We start from the raw sequence: 18,753 nt of genomic DNA, 5'->3' as shown, positions 1-18,753 counted from the left end.
GCTTGGAGCACACTTCAACATGAACTTCATTTCCCATCATTCCATCTGTCAGGAGAGAACAGCTGCAATCAGCTTCCTTCAGGAATGACTGCAGGTAGAAGGATCTTTCATTCTTCAGCACCACCAGGACCCACATCCAGCCCATCAACAGCCAGAACATCAGTGACATCAGCGTCTGATCTTCATCACATCATCATCATTACCTCTACGTTTTTACAATCTGATGGATTTCAGTCTTTCTGCAGCTTCTCATCAACTGGATTGTCAAATATTTTCATTTCCTGTTTTCTGTTTTAAACGTTGAAGAAAAATCTTTCCAGTTTCAACAAGATGAGACTAATAAAGTTATTGGAAAGACCCTGTCTGCTGCAGGACCTGTACAGGTGCATTGTGGGTAATGATGTTCTCTTTGGGATATTTGCTGGATTCTGGATGTTGACAGTTGTGTTGGTCTTGATTGTTTAGCGTTGTGGTTTGGATGTTTGTTGTTATTTGTAGCACAGCTGAGTAGGTTCTTCATAGACAACATGTTGCTCTGCCAATGTGCCTTTGGGCCAACTTGATTGGGCTGTTTGGAAGAATAATGAGGAGAAATGAGAGCCTCCATCAGATCATGTTTCTGCTGTTTTTCAGAATCTGAACCTGAAAGCTGTCTGTCATATTTATGCAGCCTTTTTCAATAGAAACTGATCCAAACTGCAGATTCTATTGATTTCTCCATCAGATTTATTTATTAATCACAGTTTGGTTCCATTCAGACTTTCTTAGGGCTTGATTTAGCTGTTCAACAAATCTGCCTGATATGAACTTCTATTTTATAAACTATTATTATATCGTTATTGTGTGACTATTATGTGTTTGTGTGACTTTTTATCTTCCACTATGAAGCAGCATGGCGTGTCCATTTGAATAGGATTTAGTGGCACCTAACCTAAGGTGTAACTTTGGTGCTGCTGTTAGATCAGCACTGCAAGGGATTGTGGGATACCATTCCCTTTGCCTGTCTGGACAGATTGTTCCTGCTCTGTTCTTACCATCTTCCTTCATCTCAAGGTCGTCTCCTCCAAAACTAAAACCATGTCTAGAGGAAGAGCTGCACGGATACATAATGAGACTTCAAAATAAAAGTCCTTCCTTTTTACTGTATTTGCATCAATGACCAATTGAAAATAGAAATGCATCAAATGAGTAACAATAGATTTAACTTAAAAATGGTTAATCTACAACACTAAACACATTTTATTTAGGAAAAAAACATTTGATTAACTTTATCAATCTCTTTAGTATCCCAACATTCTGGAAACATTTTTGCAGGTTTACTATGAAAAGACTAACCTGTTCAAAAGATAAAACAGATCAAAGTAAAAAAAGATTTTTTTTTTTATATACTGCTCTCTTACCTGTACTGCTGCCGCAACAAGGAAATTTCCCCTTCGTGGGACTAATAAAGGAATATCTTATTTATCTTAAAAACACATCATAAAAGCTGCAAATGCTGAATTCATCTTCCAAGACCAAATCTGGATTTAAAAGAGACTCTAAGTCAGACTGAAGTTTACAGATGTCTGTGGAGCAGAACCTCACTGCTGCACTCAGACTGATGATAAAACTACAGAGAACCCGTTTGTTTGCTTCAGTCTTCTTCACAGCTTCTGATGGAGCTCTGTGATCTGACCTCAGTCCTGAGTTCAGCAGCCAGAACTGGACCTGTAGAGTCCAGCTTTGGAACCAGCAGAGAAGCAGCAAACAGCAGAAACCCACACTGTGGGAAAGACTCCACACTTCTGACTGATGTTCACGTCCACTTTATTCTTCACAGTAAAGACTGGAACAGAACACTGAGAACCAAAAAGAACAGAGGAACAGTTCTAATGTCTACTAGAAAACAGGAATCACAAGAACACCAGCCTCTTCCTTCATACATTTAGGAGAAAATCCTTTCCTAAAGAAATTCTTTGCTCATATGACCCAAAAAATATAAACTGTAGTCACTACTTTTTAAAACTATCACCGATCACATAAAAAGTGTTTGAATTGAACCAAATATTTCCAGTGTTGTCATGGTAACACAGGCAAAGACAACATACACATTGTATCAGCATAAACTAGAAACACAATTAAGCTGTTCAAGAGATGAAGATTAAACCAGGATCATCAAAAACAACACATTTGTATTTACAGGTCCATCTATTAAAAAAAGCAAATTGAAGTTTAGCAGATTTAGTTGGATTCTGATGGTTGTAGCTTATAGATGACAACCCCAAAAAGGTGTATGAGAAAGATGTTCTCAGGACACATCAGATGTTAGAAAACTCTTCATTTATTTCCATTCAATGTTCACTTCTGCCTCCTTTTACGTAAATGACTGCATCAATGTGGTTCTGTGTGCATGTTTTATTGATCGTATGGCAGGGAAATTGTTGTTACCAAAGGGCTGAAAAAAGAAACCCCAGCAATCTCTGACAGCATTTTGTGTTGCCAGGGGACAACAGCTGACTGTGTAGACAATACATTAGCGGATTGTTTCGGGCCCAGAAGTTTTGGGAAGCAGTCCACAAAAATAGTATCAGGCATGCCTCTCACTGGGTGCAAGTCCATGTTTGTCAAAAAAAGAGATTATAATAAGAGAATGATAAAACAAACTGACAAAAACAAGTGAGCTAATTAAGAGCCAAAGTAGGCTAACTGGCATCTGACTGTTAAAATTAGAAAAAGGTCATAAGGTCATTAGGATCAGAAAACCCAACTTGGTTTTTCTGAAATTTTCTGCAGGAGCTGCTCTGTTACAGCTTTATCTACACACCCCAAAATGTGGTGGAATGGATTTTTTCTATTGCATTGTTGTTCATAAACCACACTGCCTCTTGTTAAGGACATCACTGCTGTGACATTAAGGATGGTAGTGATTATATCTAAACATTTGATCAATGTTCTATATTTACATTACATGAATAAATTAATGCCACAAAAAATTAAAAGCATGTAAACTTCATCAGTGTTTGATTGCTTCCATTGTGCAGGCATCTTCTTTTCCTGACATTCTATCTTTAGTTGTAGAAACTATGCATACACATTTTTGTTTTCAATCGAGGGACTCGATATCAATGCCCTGAAACTGCAACGTATTTTGAAGTGATCCAACAAGACAAATTTCTTGTTCAAAATCATAGTAAAAAGAAAGAAAAGTAATATTCAAAATGGTAATTTTATTCTAAAAACTAAATGTTCTGTTTTATTATTTCTTTTTAAAGCATTTAAAATGTACTTTATCAGCATACATTTTAATCAGGCAGTTATCTAACCCTGTTGCACGGTTTAAACTGCAAGCTATCATCTACAAGGTGGAACATGGGAGCAGCTGCAGAAAATTCAAGATGAATTAATCCATGATTCACAAGTGGAGGAAGCTAGAAAACGAACTCCAAAAGTCAAGATGACGCAGCTAAATTTCTGTGAAAAAAAAGGCGACTCGATTGATTAACGATCAGCGAACAGTTTGGAGACACTTCTCTGCAGTCACCATTCGACTGAGGGCAGTAACGCTATTAACAGAGACAATATTCACCTTCACCTTATGAAACGCCATCATCTTTCCATCCAGGCTAGGATTGCAATGCTGCAGCGACTTCCAGCGCACTACAATGAAAAGCTGTTCATCTTCCACTCCTAGTGCAGTAGAAAGATCGTTGACAAACACCTCCAGCCCAGCCACATCACCAACATGGACGAAGCGCTGCTGACTTTTAACATCCTGGTGAGTCATAATGTCCAGAAGAACGGGAGCAGGGCGGTAGGATATGTCCAACAGGGCAGGAAACGTCAGCTTTTGTTGTTTTGGGAGGCAGCGCCGGGCGAGTTATGCCACACTTTGTGAACGGATTGTAAAAGCTTGGGCTTGAGGAGCCAGACGGCCACCAGAAAGACTCTGACAATGACGAAAGGGAACCTGGCGTGTTTGATAGAACTTTAGCCCAGCTGTTCATGTCAGATAAAGAGGATTAGGACTTTGATGGAGGTTTGGATCCTCTTTTATGACTGAAAAAATGAAAAGTAAATCATAACCAACTCCCGCTGCCTTTTTAAACACACACTGAGTGCGTGTGTGCTGAAGCCGCTGTGTTGGCGCCCACACGTGTGCAGGAAGCAGGGGGGGAGCCCTCACTGCAAGCGAGTGCGTGAGCGTGCATTCTGTTTGTGTTACTCGGTTACAGAGAACAGAAATAATTAACATTTCCTCTAAAAGAACGGAGACTGGTTCATTTCCTCTAAAAGAACAGAGACTGGTTCTTCTATTAACCCGCTCTGGAGGCTCTGAGAGTCCAAACAGGGAAGTGAACCCTGAAGGAAGATCCCCCATGGTCCCTGGAGAGGATCTCCCTTGGGTCTTTCGACCGCAGTCAGAAACAACGCAGTAACGGCTCAACACTAGCAGGCGTGTTTTACTGGTATGTGTCAACTTACCCGTGCCTTAAAACCTGGTGCACCTTTTGTATGTATTAAATACAGAAAAAACTAACCATAACTGAGACTGTGTCCTATAACCCAGTGCGCCTTATGGTCATTAAAATACAGTATCGTATTTTCACGACCATAGGGCGCACCGGATGGTAGGGCGCGGTCTCAGTCATGGGGGATTTTCCCGTCTTTAACACATACAAGAGGTGCACTGGGTGTTAAGGCGCGGGCACGTTAATGCCCTGTTCGGGCCTTCAGAGTTTCTAGAGTGGGTTAATAAAAAAATCCTGACTCTGATTTTTTTAGAGGACACTTTTTGTTACTGTTCTCCCTCCCTAACTAAACACAAACTGAATGGTCGCTCACTTGCGCGCTCTTGTCTCCCTTCCTCCTTATCCTACACAAGAACTAAACACACAGCACACACACAGACGCCGCCGTGCCCACTTCTCCTTTCTTACTTTCTATATGTGCTAGAAAACGCTACTCCTTTCAGCGCATACACACACAGAGACACACAGACTTGCGCTGCACGTCTCCTTTCTTTTTTTTTTTTTGAACACACTTTATTCAAGTATGCAGATCAATTATTGACTTTTACAGCATAACGAAATGAACGAAGAACAAGTGGCATCTCAGCAAAAATGAAGGTATCAACAGGAGTCTTTCAAAAACAGTTTCCCAGGACTTAGAAAATATTACCATAAAAGTAAATAAATAATGAAACAATAATTGACAAAGAAATATTACATTGTACACTGGTTATGAGTGGAAAAGCTGCCCGTAAAGGTAAACAATACTGACCCGTTGCAAAAACACCCTATGCTAAAATTTATCCATCTGGCCAACCAAAGTGTTCAGTCACAGGAGTCCATAAGTCATAAAACATCTCTGACCTCAAATGAAGTTTAGCTGTTATTTTTTCCATCAAATAAACTTTCCTCAAAGCCTCCAGCCACTGTTCAAGAGTCGGGGGTGAGGTTTTAAGCCAAGATCTGGTAATCATCTTTTTTGCCACCAGTAGAAGGATTTGTATAAGTTTAACTTTTTTCTTTTCTATACCTTCTTCTGGAAGGATGCCTATTATATAGTAAAGTGGATTTAATGGCAAGTTGACCTGTGTTATAACTTTAATAATGTTTTGAATTCCTTGCCAATATGGTATCAGAACAGGGCAGTCCCAAAAAATATGTGTGTGATCTCCAATTTTATTGCACTTCCTCCAACATAGATCAGATTTATTTTTGTCATATTTAGATATGGTGTAAGGAGTCTTGAAAAATCTCATCATAATCTTCCAGTTGAACTCATTCCATGTAGGACTGTGTGAAATTTTATGAACCCCCTCACAGATTGTTTCCCACTTTTCATCCTCAATGACAATGTTTGCCTCCAATTCCCATTTTCCTTTCAGATCTAATGAATTATCTGACAAGTGTGCCTGCAGACATTTGTACAAATTTGATACTATCTTCTTCCTTGATTTATCAACAATGCTTTTGATCAATAACTGTTCTATTTGAGTTGGTGGTTGTCTCAAAGCCTCCCATTCCCCACACGACCTTAAGTAGTCCCTTATTTGCAAGTATCTGTAAAAATCCTTGGAATCTATACCGTATTTATCTTGTAATTGTTTGAAAGATTTTAAGATGTCTCCGTCAAATAATTGATGTATTGTTAATAAACCTTTTTTGCCCCAGTCTGAGAAACCAGGATCTATCTTGTTTGGCAAAAAGTCTGCTATTTTGGAAATTTTGAGTGCTCTTGAAGTTGTCAGGGGGGCGCCAATGTTTTTCCTCACAGTTGACCATACTCTCTGTGTACACAGTATCAAATTGTTTCTTATTTTGAGGTCTCTCCATTTTTTCTGTCCCAGGAATGGTGCTGTTTCAAGTGAAACTGAGGGAGAAGCATAGTTTTCCAGTTTTATCCAATTTGTATCCTCATCTTGGCTCACCCATTCAGCCAACCCTCTTAGTTGAGCCGCCCAATAATAAAGCTTGAGATTTGGTAATCCTAAACCGCCATCCCTCTTAGAACTACATAATAATTTTTTCCGAATTCTAGGTTTTTTATTTTGCCACACGAATGTAGAGATCATCTTATTTAATATTTTAAAAGTGGAGGATGGGATCCATATGGGAAGAGCTTGAAAAAGATATAGCAGGCGAGGGAGAACATTCATTTTGACCGTTTCTATTCGACCTACTAGAGACAAAGGTAAAATTTCCCAACGTGTTAAATCAGATTTTAAATTTAAAATCAATTTACCGTAATTTTCTATGTACATTTTAGAATGTTGTGATGTAATCATTACTCCTAAATATCTAAACCCTTGGGTGGTCCAGTTAAATGAAACTATTTTATCCAAGTCTGCTGGCCTCTCCCCTATTATCATCATAGCATGCGATTTAGATTCATTAATTTCGTATCCCGATATTAATCCAAAATTCTGTAGGCATTCCAAAAGAGGGGGAACAGAAGCAAGTGGGTTCTTAAGGTATAATATAATATCATCTGCATAAAGTGAGATTTTGTAATCTGTTCTTCCGACTGACACGCCCTGTATTCTTTGGTCTTTTCGGATGAGTTCAGCCAGGGGTTCTATACTAATTGCAAACAATAACGGTGAGAGGGGGCACCCTTGTCTGGTTCCTCTTCTGATTCTAAAACCTGCAGAAGTGCATCCATTCACCCGTACTTTTGAGATGGGTTTTGAATAGAACACTTTTATCCATTTGATGAAATCCGAGTGGAATCCCATATTCTCCAGCACCCGTTCAAGATATAGCCAATTAACCCTATCAAATGCTTTCTCAGCATCCAAGCTTACAAGCATTGACGGTTCTGATGTCTTTTTAGCTGCCAGCATGATATTCAGCGTTGTTCTTATATTATTTATTCCTAATCTACCGGGTATGAATCCAGTCTGATCTGGTTTAATTAAATTCCTTATATATTTCTGGATTCTCTTAGCCAATATTGCTGTCAAAATTTTCATATCACAGCAAAGTAAGCTTATGGGTCTGTATGAGGCACAGCTTGCAGGATCTTTACCTTCTTTGTGTATTACTGATATTATTGCTTGAGACCAGGATTTAGGTGGGTCATTTTCTGTTAAAGTATGATTAAAAACTTTTTGTAAAAGAGGCAAAATTTCATCTTTAAAACACTTATAAAATTCACCTGGGTACCCGTCTATCCCTGGAGACTTATTGTTTTTCAGGTTTTTAATTGTATTTTCTATTTCTATTTTTGTAATGGGCTCTACTAAAGTTTCAGCTTGTGTTTTAGTTAATTTGGGCATCTTAATTTTTTCTAAAAAGGCTTTGATCTTTTCTTCTCTATTTGCAATGTCCGGTGAGTCATACAATTTTTCATAATAAGCAGAAAAGGCTTCCGCTACATCTTTTGGGTGGGATACTACTTTCTTTGAGGACGGATTAAGTATTTTTGCTACGCTTCGATTGGCTTGAGCTTTGCGTAATTGGAATGCCAATAATCTGCTAGCCCTGTTTCCTGATTCATAATATCTCTGATTAGCAAATCGTAAGGCTCCCTCTGCTTTATTAGTTAATAAATCGTTATATGTCTGTCTACAGTGGTTTAAAGATTTTAGGGTGTTTTTATCGTTTGTCTGTTGATGTTCTCTTTGCAAATCCATTATGTCTTTCTCTAGTTTCTTTTGTTTTTTTTCCCTATCTTTTTTTATTTTAGATGAGATCGCTATAATTTTGCCCCTCAGCACTGCCTTTGCGGCTTCCCATAATATAGTGAGCGAGGTTTCTCCATTATCATTATTTTCCAAATAGTTTTTCCATTCTTGTTTAATATCGTTGACCACCTTCGGATTGTTTAGAAGAGAAACATTTAATCTCCATTGTCGGATTTCATTGTTATTTTGCAGATTTAATGAGAGGACTACTGGTGCATGGTCAGATATTGTTATCGAGTCAATATAGCAGTTTGTGACTTTATAGGCATCTCTTTTTGACACACAAAAAAAATCTATTCTGGAGTAGCTGTTATGTACTTTGGAGAAAAAAGTATATTCCTTCTCTTTTGGATGTTTATGTCGCCATATGTCCATAAGTCCCAGTTCCTGCATTGTATTATGCAGCAACTTTGTTTTGCGTGGTGTCGGTCCTGGCTCAAATGGTTTCTTATCTAAATGTTGGTTTAAGACACAATTAAAGTCTCCCCCCACCAACAGGAACCCTTCAGCATGTGAAGTTAAGATGACAGTTATTTCTTTAAAGAAAGATGGGTCATCTTCATTTGGTGCATAAAGATTCAAAATTGATACTTTAACATTCCCGATATTTCCCACCATCATTACATAGCGACCTTTTTTATCAGTAAAGGTTTTCTCAATTGTGAGACCTAAAGCTCGATGACACAAAATGGCTACCCCTCTTTTCTTTTTGCCTTCCCCACAAGTTGAACTAACAACCTGGCCCACCCAATCTCTTTTAAGTTTCTGATGTTCCTTCTCATCCAGATGAGTCTCTTGAAGCAAGGCAATTGAACAGTTTAATCTTTTCAACTGGGATATAATTTTTTTTCTTTTTATGGGGTTATTGACTCCGTTCACATTATAACTAACCACAACAATTTTGTTCATACTTTATGATAAAAAAAATAAGTGTACAACTGCTAAGGTTTCTGCTGAATGCCAACAAACAAAAAAACGACAACAACTGAACTGAACATTTTTCAAAACTCAATAGTTCACAGTTATGGACCTCCAATAATCCAGTGGTCAGCCCCAGGAACAGCAGCAAATAGCTAATCCAGCCCGGAACCTCCCACTCCCGTTCTTTCATGGGCAGGAAGCTTGTGCTTCCTGGGTAGATTGCACATAGTGCGGCGGCGACGGTCTTCCAGGGTTTCCCATGGTTGTGCTTTTGTCGCCTTAAAGGCCGAGTCCCCATTAGAATGAGAAATACAGACTCATCCAGACAGACCCATCTGATATTTTAACTTTCTTCTCTTAATTTACTTATAGCCGAATGATAAGAAAAATAGTTAAAATTGAAGCTATAAAGTCACTGACAAACTTTTTTTTTTTTTTTTTTTTTTTTTTTTTTAATGTTAAATGTCCCTGCAGGTGTTTACATCTTACCTCACCACCTTGCCTACTTTACTCATGTCCAACACTCTCTGGGTCTTTGTGGCCTCCACTGATGAGGGCTCTAATGTCTGCTGTGCTCAGCTGCAGTCGGTTCTGTCTTCTGTCGTTGTAGTGGGTTTTCCATCCATCTCTGGCTAATTCCATTTCCAAGACATCTCTGTCCTCCATCTCCATGTTTATTCCCAGCTCTTTCAATGTAGATTTTGCTTCCAGTAAGGAGGGGAACAATCTTGCGCCTGATTGCGTGAAGATTCTCAGTTGGGCCGGATATGGTGACTGAGCTCTGATGTTTTTCTCCTTCAATTTTTTAATAACCTCTCGCACCTTTTTTCTTTTCTTCTGTAGATCAGATGAGTAATCCTGGTCAAAATATACCTTGTGCCCTTGGAACTCGACTTGACGTTGCTTCCATGCCTGCTGCAGCACAGCTTGTTTCACTTGAAAGTCCAGAAAGCGAACTATGATGGAGCGTGGTGGCGCTGTTGTGCTTCTGGGTTTCGGTCCAAGGGCTCTGTGGGCCCTTTCCACGTTGATGTCGATCTCTTCTCTGATTTCCAGAGCAGTTTTAAAGAAATGACACACGAATTTCACCATGTCATCCTTCTCAGACCCCTCTGGAATTCCATAAAGTCGAATGTTATTCCGCCGGAGTCTATTTTCCATGTCGTCGCACTTGCTAGCGAGGCTAGCTTCTCTGTGTAGCAAGTAGCTCAGTACTTTCTCGTGCTGGATGTGGCTATCCTCCTTAGCACTCACTCGATTCTCCACTTCGGTTAATCGTTTGTCTAGACCTTCAGTGCGTTGTTTCAGCTCCTCCATCGTATTTTCCAACCTGTTTAGGGAGCTTTTCAGGTCGCAAAAAGAGTCCATATTATCTTTTTTCGGAACTTCTTTAATTCCGCTAGCATCTCGGACTCAGCATTAGCATCCGCCATGCTTTTCCCTGGTGTAGCTTCAGCTAGCGTTAGCTGTTTGGAGCCTACTTTTCCGTCGTCATTTCTGTTTCCTTTAGCCTCTTTTTTGTTTATTCTTTGGGTCGACATCTTCCCTGCAGTGTCTCAGTCTTGTAAATCTTGCGTTTATTTGTCAGTAGACTTTTCTGAAATCGGCTTTTGCCAAGAGTCTGTCGGAGCTAGTCGTTTACGTGCTCACCTCAGCCATGACGTAACCGGAGTCACGTCTCCTTTCTTCATGTGTGCTAGCCAAAACCTGCACCTTTCAGCACACACAGAGACTTGCCCCAGTCTGTCTCTGCATTTCTCCTTTGCGCCACCGAAAGCAGCAGCTTAAAGCAGTGGGCAAGCTGCTTTTCTGCTCACTCCTTCTGCACTGAAATGGTTGAGGGTTATGAGTAGAAGGAGTATTGAAGGCTTTAAAATGTAGATAGTTGCAATGCAGGTAGGTTCCACTTGGCCTTTACGTCTCTCTCCCTTCCTCACTCCATCTTCTTCTACGCCCCACAACTACACAATAGGCGCACCGGCTCATGGGTTTCCCCCTGATGGCGGAAAAAAATGTATAACTTTTAAGTGCGCCTTATAGTCGTGAAAAACTGTAGTTTTTAAATCCAAGTTTCAAATGTACGGTTAATATTTTAAATTAATGCTTCAAATTTACAATATGTACTCTCGACTTTGGAACTAGTTTAATTTATCTTTCAGTTATGATACGCATTTCTCAAATTAAAAATCTGTTCTTTTATTTTTTTTTAAGCTGATTCATATTTGACCCAATAATTTTACATTTTTTCTTAAGTTGAGAATTTTCATTAGATACATTTTTTATTAGAAAAAGGTTTCACTTATATATGAGATTTCATGTGTCTTTTGAAATTAGATAAAAAACTAAAACTTTTATCACATTCTTTACAAGAAAAAGGCTTTTCTCCTGTATGAATTATCATGTGTGATTTGAGATTAGAACCATCATGAAAACTTTTTTTACATTTTTTACAAGAAAAAGGCTTTTCTCCTGTGTGAGTTCTCATGTGTGTTTTGAGATGAGATACATGACTATAACATTTATCACAATATTTACAAGTAAAAGGCTTTTCTCCTGTGTGAGTTCTCATGTGTATTTTGAGATGACATAAAAAACTAAAATATTTTTTACATTCTTTACAAGAAAAAGGCTTTTCTTCTGTATGAATTCTCATGTGTGTGTTGAGATGAAGTACATCTCTAAAACATATATCACAATATTTACAAGAAAAGGGCCCTTCTCCTGTGTGAGTTCTCATGTGTATTTTGAGATCATATTCATCTCTAATACATTTGCCACAATATTTACAACTAAAATGCCTTTCTCCTGTGTGAGTCCTCATGTGTCTTTTGAGATGAGATATTTGATTAAAACTTTTCTCACATTCTTTACAAGAAAAAGGCTTTTCTCCTGTGTGAGTTCTCATGTGTCTTTTGAGATTAGATATTCGACTAAAACCTTTATCACATTCTTTACAAGAATAAGGCTTGTTTTCTGTGTGAGTTCTCATGAGAATTTTAACTTGAGACAATTGATGAAAGCTTATACCATATTTTTTACAGACTCTTTCAGAATCCGTTTTCTGTGGGTCTGTCTCTTCATCTGTAGTTGATGTAGATTCTGTCTCTCCATCTGTAGTTGATGTTGATTCTTCATGTTGGTTTCCTTCTTCATCCTGACTATCAGTTACATTAAAGCTCTGCTGATTCTTTAGATCTGCTTCACTGTTCTCATCTTCCTCATAAGTAGGAATCTCCATCAAGGTATCAGTCTCCTGCTTCAGATCAAGCTGCTCTTCATCCTGACTGATGCAGAGTTCCCCTGGTTCCTCTTTAATCTGTGGAAGAACTAGTTCATCCTGTTCTTCTTTAAAGTGTGGAGATTCTTGTTCCTCATGCTCCTCTTTAATCCGTGGAGGTTCTCGTTCGTCTTGCTCTTCTTTATAATGTGAAGGTTCTTGTTCCTCATGCTCCTCTTTAATCTGTGGAGATTCTTGTTCCTCATGCTCTTCTTTGATATGTGCAAATTCTTTTTCCTCTTGCTCCTCTTTAATCCGTGGAGGTTCTCGTTCGTCTTGCTCTTCTTTATAATGTGAAGGCTCTTGTTCCTCCTGCTCCTCTTTAATCTGTGCAGGTTCTTGATCCTCCTGCTCTTTTTTATAATGTGGAGGTTCTTGTTTCTCATGTTCCACTCTGAAGTTCTTCTGCTGGTTGCAGAGATCCTCTTCAGTCATCCAATGCTGGGGGAGGTCTGCAGCAACACAAGAAGGAATCCTTTTATACTTAAAATTTTTTTTAGCATTGTTATGCACCAAGAAAAATCTAAACCACCTCAAAAGTATTTCAGTGTAATTTTTTTAATTCAACCCCCCCCCCCCCCCCCCCCCATTCTCTGAACTCACTGAATCCTTTTCAGGGTCATGGGGATCCTCAATGATTTACAAGCTACTGTTGGGCAAAAGCAGGGCACGGCCTGGACAGGTTGCCAGTCTACCGGAGGACAGTGAGGACAAGATTATATCATGTTGTGCAGAGCTTCAGAATTCTTGTGATCCTTTTGATTGTAACTGTGTAAAAACATTGAAAAATTAAAGTGCTGCTCTTTTCTAAATTCCTTTTTTCTTCTTTAACTATGCGATGAAATTTGAAGCAGTGATGAAGACTCTAATGAGACACATCATAAATGTCCATGGATCAGAGCTGCAGCTTCGAAACCAGCAATTCCTCCTATCTGTTGAACAGCAGTTTAAAAGGAAGAAACGCTGAAGTCTAGCCAAATCATTCCTGCTCATGAAGTCCACACAGATGCTGAGGGACACTGACCAGTGGTGGTAAATGAGCATCAACGCTGGAAATGTTCACAATTGGTGGGCATACTTAAATGTGGAGAATACATTCATCTGCCCACACAAAATCATCCACTGCTTCACTGCATTTCACTATTAGACTGAACCAATGCAAACTTTCTGCATTGAAAGGACAAATACACTGAGTTGTGTGTTTATAGCAGGGGTGTCCAAACTACAGCCTGCGGATCTGTTTTTATTGGCCTACAGCAAATTTTGAAAATATAATGAATATGGCCCGCATATGGCGCATGAGCTCAACTCTGTTGCACTTCTCAGTTTCAACACTAAATGGAGTCGGTCACAGAAAGGTGTTTCTCTTCTAAACAAAATGAAGCAAAGAAGAATATTTACCACGAGTCACCTGAGGCCTGTTGCACAAAAGTAGAATTAAGACATCCGGGATAAATGACTAAGCTGAGCTCAATGAAGCCAAAACATGTGCGTCCAGGCTTAATTGGTTGCACAAAGACCAAGCCAGGATGAGCAGACACGGATTCATTAAGCCAGGTGAAACCAATCCTGGATAGGTGCGCGCTCACGGCTCACTGAAATAGACCCCGCCACAGATCACAGATTTACTGATTCACCATGGCAACTAGAGCCACATACTTTTCCCCGTCTGAAGCACAAATCCTCATGGAGGCATTCGAGGAGGTAAAAGATATAATTAAGAAGAAAGGCAACACCACCACAGTGATAAAGTTTACCTGCTTTGTTTTGTCCTTATTCAACAAAGGAACATAATATTACACATTGTGTTTTTATATTCATATGGAATGTGTATTTGTTTATATGACAGAGTACTAGGGTCCACTGAGGAAAAAGGATAAAGTCATAAATTTATGAGGCTGGTTCTTTCTGCAGAAAAGCAACATATTCTTTTTACAGTTTTGATAGTTATGACAACGTGATACTTCATATTCCAGCACATCAGCATGTCTTCGTTTATGAAACCATACTGAAGTACAATTTCACCAAATGCCCCACATCTGTCATTTTAACAACTGTCCTCCTTTAAAACAACTGGTTACAATATTATGACTTGTCTTTTTTTCCCTCTGTGGCCCTAATATTCTATCATTTTATATATAGCCTTATAGTCTATGGGAAACTGTAAATTATATAATGATAGCAACATCATCTAAAACTCATTATTTATCCAAAATGATTGACATTAATGATCACAAACGTTTAAATAATGACAGTGGGTCTAGTTATATGTGATAACAATGTATAGTGAGCAGTGAAATAACTGTTGGTTTCCATTTGTGGCGACTGCTGACTGACATTAGGGATGAGATGAAATAGATCCTGGAATTTAGCCTGGTCTGGAGCAGGCTAGCTCCACAGAATAAATCTCCATGGTAACTTATACCATAAGATATCCTGGCTTAATGCCTTATCCCACTTTTGTGCAACAGGCCCCTGAAATGGCAGCACTGAAGAAACGCAAGATAGCAAGTGAGAAGATTTCAAACACGGTGGGAAAATGAATATTTCTTTAAGGAAATCAACGGAAAGTGTGTCTGCTTGATTTGCACTGACGATGTTGCCGTAATGAAAGAGTATAAGCTCGTCTGCACTATGAGACCAAGCATCAGAGCAGCTACTTCTCGTACACAGGTGCTGTGTACAAAGAGTAGCTCAGATGTTGGCTAATATTGCTTGTTGGTCTGCCCAAAAAAATAACAAAGCATTAAAATATAATACTTTAATGAACATGACACTTATAGTATTTTGGTATAGTTCTACGGTACAGTATTGAACAATTAAAGACCCATCGCAAATTTGCCATTTTAGGAAGTCCTTGAAAAAGTTTATGCACACTAAACACACTAATGTTTTACAGTAATAAGCTGGTGGTCATTGATCTTCTGTTTCCTAGCCTATCTCTTTGAGGGGAGTCAGAGTCAGTGGTGCTGGTCCCTCAGGCCAGGAAACTAGACTAAGTCTTTGATCCGGTGCACCTAACTTTAATTCTTAGGTGCACCATGATACCCCATGCAATCAGACTAAGTGTGAACACCTGGCCCCGCCCATATAGTGAAATGTGCATGTAAGTTCCGGGACTTAAATAGTCAAGTGGACCGGTGGAGCGCGTTCTTACAGCTTTGTGTTTGAGGGGAAGGGGGGATGCTTTGTTACGTGTGTGATATGTGTGGGAGACTTAGGACTGCGATCCGTCTCACACCTCTAGGGGAACGAGCTACAGAACTCAGGAGAACCGGGTCTAAAAGTATGTGTCCGGGCAGAGCTCGGACCGCCAGCACACACACAGCGGCTTTGTTTGGGGCGGTGTGAGCTTTTCAAGCAGAAATGTCACTCATTCTTAAGAAACCGTTCAAACAATCACGTGGATTTGTGTTTCCAGTCGTGTCTCGACAAAATAAAGGCTGATGTTATTCCCACATATTTAATGTGCAGCCAGGATGCAGATTGCAGAATTTCCCGCATGGATTCTATGTCCATCCAAACCTAATGTTGTTAGCGTGTTAGCATACTGCTAATCATGGCTTCTTTCCGGCTCCGTTTTTCAACAGGAGAAGCACTGACCACACGGATTACAATTAAAATGATAAGCGAACAGATGCTTCATAATAACCGTAACATTAATAAAAGTATGTTTAGAAGATCGTCTCGTATATTACAGAGCTGACATATCTATTTATGTAGCCGCTCAGCAGAACACATATCCTCTTCCGGTTTTTCAAACCCTACTGCGCATGTGCAAATGATTTATTCCAACTGAAAGTATGACCCATGTGAACATTTGTTATATTCTGAAAACATTTTTCTGGGCTCATGTACACGGTTGAATTCTAATTCGACCATTGATCCAATCAAGATATTTTGTTCATGTAACCGCGGCTTATGGTGTTGAAGGAATTTATTTTTTGTGGTTCTCATTTCTCCTAGGCTTTTATCTTATCTTTATTTCATTGAAGGTTTCCTTCAGGTTTACTGTGCGTGGTTCCTTTGAAATTTCAAAGGGGCTTCCTGAACATTGCATATGTAAAGAGGTTGTGATGCTGCAGCTCCAATCTCAACCCCCCTACAGGAGAAAACGGTCTTTGATCTTCTGAGGCCATTTGGTTGTAGGTCTGACTTGGATCATAAATCAATCATCTCTGAGACTGACTCAATCCCTGGGAATCGCCACAGGCATCTGCTCCCGTGTGGGGAACAAAGGTGTATTGTCTACTGTATGTTAAGAAGATCCGGCCACATGTGGGGGGCCACCTAGGGAGCCATTTGGTTGCGGGACCATGTCAGTCTGGGAGGTGACTTCAGACGCGGGAAACAGTTGCTGACTCCAAGTATGGACTAAGGAAGTAGGCAGGCTCCTTGCCAGCCAATCCGAGCGGCAAGAGGCGGGGATACAGCAGCCATCTTGCTTACAGAGGAGGAGACTCTGACCACATGTGTTTAAAAGTCTGCACTCAAGAAACTTTCCTGTGTCTCCAGACAAGCTGCATGTGAATTCGGAATGTAACCTCTTGCGTATTGCAGGCCTTGATTTTGGACACCCAGATCGATCTGTTTTTACTCTGTTTTATTCTGTTTTATTATCTTTTACTTTTTAGAAATATTGTTAGGGAATAAATTTGTTAAACTTAATCCAGTGGAATCCCGTGGTTTCTTCCCCTCGACTTTTTTGAACACGCAAGGAAAATAATCTCAAAGCGACAGATTATTTTTTTCCAACAGTGTCGACTCGCAGTGTGGCGGGGGCGCGGCATCACAATGGTGTCTGTCCATTGTGATGTCAGTCAACCATCACGATGGACGATGGTTTCGTCCATTGGCACAACCCTAGAGTGTACGGCAGCAAAAGGTCTTTTATGTTGTTATGTTCTTATCCCGTTTTATCGCTTACGGGGTCAAGGGGCTGTTGGGCCCTACCCCAGCCAGCGGGGCTTCCAAAGGAGGCTGTGGACCAAAACTCCAGATCGCATAAGGCAGAAATACTGCTACGTAGTCCTGAGAAGCTGTGTAAAATCATCAGGGGAGCACAAACGTCACAAAACTCTCTCCCCTGCAGCCAACACAAAGCTGCTACTGGTGTGTCTGTGTCTGTTAGCAGCCGGACACACCCTTTCACACATGGAAGGTTTTTTTGTGCTGTAAGTTTTTCTCATGTGAAATTCACTGCATTTGTTACCGATTTAATGCTTTTAATCCACGTTACAGCCGCCGTTCCTTTTCTATTAAAGCCCCAAAATGAAAGTCCCGCCCCACTGCTTGACATGCAAACTTTAGCCAATCAGATCAATCAGAAAGGTTCCCGCCCCCAAGTGACAAAAATGCCCCCTTAACACTGAGCGTAAATCCAGGTGAGGGCACAAAAGAGAAATGACCGAGCAAGATCTCTGCTCAGTTAGGATTGTAGCCGTTCAGTTGTAAAATACGGGGTCGCTTGGTAAGAATTGTGCCTGCACGGTTGTAAGGTTCCTCACTCAGTTCCTAAATATGCTCGCTTAGTTGACTTTATGCTCTTTTACTTTATAGCAGAGATGTAATCCCATAGGCAACCAAAAGAATTTAAATGTTTAGTCACATACCAACTATGTGGAGCTGCAGCTGCGGGTTCCAGCTGCTATCCAGCAGTCTGCTCTGACGACAGAGCTCCTCCTGGTTCTGGACGATGGTTCTTTCAGCAGCAGAAAGTTGTTCTCTGACAGAACCTTCCTGAGGTTCTGAAGACATGGTTCCTGCTCCGATCTTCAGCTCCAACTCCCACAAACACCGCCGTCCTCTTCACTGCAGCTCCGATCGATCATCTGCTAGTCTCACAATCACAGAAACTTTTCTCCTGGTTGGAGATTTTCCTGAAAGTTCCTGTGATCCTGCAGGAGTCAGTTCTGCTCAGCCTGCAGACCAAACAGAAAAGACTCTGGAAGCTTCCACATGGGAAACTTCCAGACAAAGAATCCAAACAACAACATCTGATTGGTTGACTTTTGGAGGGAAAGCTGCAACAGTCTTCTGTGATTGGTTCAGCCGTCCCTGCCCCCACTGCACAGGGGGCAACATTCCAGGGGGGGTTGGTAATCTCCTCCTTCTATTGTTTCTGCCCCACTGGCTCTTTCAAAATATGTTCATGTTTCATTCTTTCTGCTTTTTTGATTCTTTCTGCACCATGAGGGAGAGGATTATGAGTTTATTTAGCAGATTTACTGCCAGAAAGTGATTTGTCAACTATGGAGAAATAGTAAATGATTCCATGATTCAAATCTAAATTGATGCTTTTATTTTATTGTTATAAAAATATCTGCAGGCTCAAACTTAGACATATGAGAGTTCAAGAAGTACAATGAATCAAGATTGAAAAACA

The 18,753-nt window shown here is 40.0% G+C and overlaps 1 protein-coding gene and 1 long non-coding RNA gene across 3 annotated transcripts in view; both read right to left on the bottom strand.

The window, feature by feature from the left end:
* LOC111948779 (uncharacterized) overlaps window positions 1-18,753 on the bottom strand; it is a 360,906-nt gene that overhangs the window by 155,483 nt on the left and 186,670 nt on the right. The gene's annotated exons all lie outside the window — the stretch shown is intronic.
* LOC144989565 (uncharacterized) lies at window positions 1,790-18,423 on the bottom strand. The gene is made up of 2 exons (XR_013653823.1): window positions 17,981-18,423; window positions 1,790-12,820 (listed from the first exon to the last, which is right to left on the bottom strand). It is a non-coding gene; the product is annotated as an uncharacterized LOC144989565 (long non-coding RNA).

The sequence above is a fragment of the Oryzias latipes genome, chromosome 2 (genome assembly GCF_053564925.1).
Source record: "Oryzias latipes strain Hd-rR chromosome 2, Olatipes_Hd-rR_3.1".
Classification (NCBI taxonomy): domain Eukaryota; kingdom Metazoa; phylum Chordata; class Actinopteri; order Beloniformes; family Adrianichthyidae; genus Oryzias; species Oryzias latipes.
The sequence above is the reverse complement of the archived record's forward strand: the minus strand, read 5'-3'. Positions and strand labels throughout refer to the sequence as shown.